This window comes from Argentina silus, assembly GCF_951799395.1.
Source record: "Argentina silus genome assembly, chromosome: 13".
In the NCBI taxonomy this organism is placed as follows: Eukaryota; Metazoa; Chordata; class Actinopteri; order Argentiniformes; family Argentinidae; genus Argentina; species Argentina silus.
In genome coordinates this window covers 14,572,614-14,576,653 of record NC_139667.1, presented here as the reverse complement: position 1 = coordinate 14,576,653, position 4,040 = coordinate 14,572,614, and the positions used below count along the sequence as shown (strand labels likewise).

At 42.5% G+C, this 4,040-nt stretch overlaps 1 pseudogene across 1 annotated transcript; it reads left to right on the top strand.

Moving 5' to 3' along the window:
• The first annotated feature begins 1,848 nt into the window (after nucleotides 1-1,848).
• On the top strand, nucleotides 1,849-2,968 carry LOC310814604 (E3 ubiquitin-protein ligase TRIM35-like; annotated as a pseudogene). Its single transcript has one exon. The product of its transcript is annotated as an E3 ubiquitin-protein ligase TRIM35-like (transcript).
• Nucleotides 2,969-4,040: the final 1,072 nt, after the last annotated feature.

Genomic DNA, 4,040 nt, shown 5'->3' with positions numbered 1-4,040 from the left:
AGTTCATAATACTACACAACACTGATCTCTAATTCAAGATGACCAGGCACATGCATGTGTGTGTGTATATGTGTGTGTATGTGTGTGTGTACGTGTGTGTGTGTGTGTGTGTGTGTGCGTGCGTGCGTGTGTGCGTGCATGTGTGTATGCGCACATGTGTGTGTTTGTGTGTGTCTCCTCTGCTCTCTGACCTTGGGTTATAATACTACACACCACTGATCTCTAATTGAAGATGATCATACATAATGCCCCTGCCATGTTAAGGCTTCACTGGGGTGAATTACTGATGGACTGAGTAGCCCTGCCTTAGACCCTGAAAGCTTGAGTTAATTAATTGTGTACGATCATTTCAAGGTCTCTCATTCAAACTCTGGCTTCCAGGTGTCATTATTAAACAGAGAGCCGCGATAGAATAAGATCTATGTTTCTCATAAAGAATGAGATGATAGTCTGACATTTTAAATGACTAGAGAATCATGTTGGGTACCATTCCTCATTCCATTCCATGCATTGCAATGAGACTGTCCTCCGATTTCTACTTCCATCAGCCTCCTCTGCTGTCTATGGTCTTAAGTATGATCTCCTCTAGCCCCTAAATCAGGCGTAACGCAGACTATCATCCCAGAGACAAGTAGGAGGGGAAGGAGGAGGAGGAGGAGAGGAAAGACGACATCTGTCCGTTCTAATCCAGTCTCCTGAGGCAGGGATTTTCTCTGCTAACTTTGTGATGACAGTATAATCCAGAGACTGCTGACGCTCGCTAGCAACACATCTGTCTGCTGTCGTTCTGAAACAACAAAAAGACACTCTGGATAATGCTCTTATGGGAAGCAGCGCTCTGGTATGACTGACTGACCTCATTGTGTTTTGAGGCATTCTGGATTCTTTTGACGACTCATTGTACAGGATGTTTGTGCCAAAAGTGCAGTTTGATTTATTTTTTTACCCACCACCAACACCTTCCCTTGTGATCCCCACATAAAATAAAAGGTTGGCAAGGCATTGCAGTTAGGCAGTTTTAGGCATTCGGATTAGGACTTCACTTGGAGTGGTTAGGGTTAGGGTAAGGACTTCACTTTGAGCGGTTAGAGTAGGGGTAAGTTGTCAGGGTAAGGTATTAGCAAACATTATCATTAGTAAGAAGAATAAGCAAACAAAAACACTAAAGGCACTTTTGTCAAAATTGACTTGAACTGGCTACGTTGCAAGTCATGGTTCTATACACCCACTCACCAACTCCAAACTACCACCTAGCAAGCCAGTCTTCCTTTTGTAGCCCTCTGGTGGTTGCTATGGTCTGGTATCTGCATGAACACATGCTTATCCGGTAACTACTATTGTGTGCAGGACCACATATCAAAGAAAACATGTCAGTGGAGGTAACCATCCTGTAATAACAACAAGAGATCCCATCCAGAGAGCATCCCACCAAGTCTCGTTCTGTTTGTTTACCTTGACCACATGACTAGTCAGCATGGTGAATTTAAATATGTATACAAAACAACATAAACAACAGGAATCACACACACACACACCCACACACCCACACACCCACACACACACACACACACACACACACACACACACACACACCCACGAACACGCACTCACACACACATTACAGAGAGAACTCCTGCCTGTGAAACGTAAACACTGTGACTCATACGTTGCATGAAGTTCTACCCTCTTCCCTGATGAGCAGGAAATAATAGAAAGCAGAACTGAAAGACAAAGAACGATAACATTCAGCTATCTCTGATGCTAATGTTCACTAGCATGATTCACATTACAGATAGGACTTTTTAAAAAACTTGAAGCCATTACAGGGGAGACAGAGGTGGTGAGAGAATGGCGTCTAAACCCTCTTTCTCTGAGCAGGATTTCTCCTGCCCTGTGTGCCGTGACATCTTCAAGGATCCTGTTGTCCTCCGGTGTAGCCACAGCTTCCGTAAAACATGTCTGCTAGAAAGAAAAAGGAACTCGGGAATGTCCAGTGTGCAAAGGAAAATCATTGATGGATTATCCTCTTAACCTGGCTTCAAAGAACCTTTGTGAGGCCTTCTTACAGGAGAGAAGTCAGCCAGCTGAAGCAGGGTCTGAGGTTCTCTGCAGTCTGCACAGTGAGAAACTCAAGCACTTCTGTCTGGAGGATAAACAGCCCATCTGTTTGGTGTGTCAGACTTCAAAACAGCATAAAAAACATGATTGTTGGCCTGTAGATGAAGCTGCACTGGATCATAAAAGTGAACTCCAGACTGCACTGAAACCCTTAGAAAATAAGTTGAAGGCCTTTCAAGGAGTTAAACTGACTTGTGATGAAACAGTCAAACATATTGAGAGCCAGGCCCAGCACACAGAGAGGCAGATTAAGGAGGAGTTTGAAAGGCTTCACCAGTTTCTACGAGATGAAGAGAGAGTCAGGATCGCTGCACTGAGGGAGGTGGAGAAGAGGAAGAGGAGCAGAAGAGTCAGATGATGAAGAGAAAGATTGAGGGGCTAAGCAGAGATATCTTCACTTTCAGACAAATCAGAGCCATGGAAGAGAAGCTACAAGCTGATAACATCTCATTCCTGCTGAACTTCATGGTCTCCATGGACAGGGCCCAGAGCACACTGCCAGATCCTGAGAGGGTTTTCAGGAGCGCTGATAGATGTGGCAAAGCACCTGGGCAACCTGCAGTTCAGAGTCTGGGAGAAAATGCAGGGAATAGTTTAATACACTCCTGTGATTCTGGACCCCAACACTGCCCATCCAGAACTCATTCTGTCTGAGGATCTGACCAGTGTGAGACTCAGTGGAGAGGCACAGCAGCTTCCTGACAACCCAGAGAGGTTTGACTACTGGTTTGTGGTCCTGGGCTCTGAGGGCTTTAAGTCAGGGAATGGGATCTTGAGGTTGTTGTTGTTATTGGTCGTTCGAACATGTGCTCCTCCCCACACATTGACTAAACTCACTAAACTATTCTGAGCTTAATCATGTAATGATTATGTATGCATCGTGTATTCATCATGTAATTATCATGTAATTACGGCTTAATCACGTCTTTGTCAGGGAGCTCCACAACCTTACGTCAATAGAGACTTTAGATGAGGATGAGTTATCTGATACAATATTGAATTCTGAGTTGTCCATGGCAACGGTTGCCCACTCGATAGCTGGATTGATTTCATACAATAATATGAATAATAATATGATATCTCAATAATGACATTCCATCACCTCCTTAACTAAATAGAAAATAATTTGTTCAGGAAAGTTGATATTGATGCAGGTTTAACACTGAAATAAAATACAATATGTTGTTAAAGTGTGTGTTTCTTTCCTCCTCCGGTGTTATTCTCACGACTGCTCCAGTTTGCCAAAAACAGTAGCATATTGAAATCTAAAGTGGAGCCACTAATGGCCATAACGAGCACCATCTAGATAATTAGCTACCGTTCTGGTCTCCTCTCACTCACACATTGTGGAAACAAAAATCTGAATCTAGAAATCAATATTATGATTTCTAGATTCACATATAATATCATATGTAAATATAATATTATATAATATTTCATACTTTAAGTGGAAATATAAGTATAATATAAAATTGGAATATAAGTGGCACCTTCTGTAATTTAGAGAAACATTTCTTCCTTTCATCTTAACATACAGTGATATCTGGATATTCTGAGGTAACAAGCAACTTGCAACAGCCCTGAAACACACGTTGAACAGTACAGTCTTAGTTGAAAGGATTCCCTCAAGGGCTATTCTCTGCTCTTGGATATTTGTTTTATGTCAACATATCAACATGGAACACAGGACTATGTTGAGGAACTACAGTATTCAATCCAGTCTTGTCAGAAGTCATTTGATGTAGACATTTCTCAGAGATTGAAGCATAGGGAGGGAGAGCTTATGAGGAGGGACTCTCCTGATAATTACTCTTTGAAGTTGAGCTCATATGAAAACGAGGTGTGTGTGTGTGTACAATGTGGTAGGCTGGCTGTATGGAGACGCTACATTAAAGGAACATGGCGGATAGAAGTGACAGCCA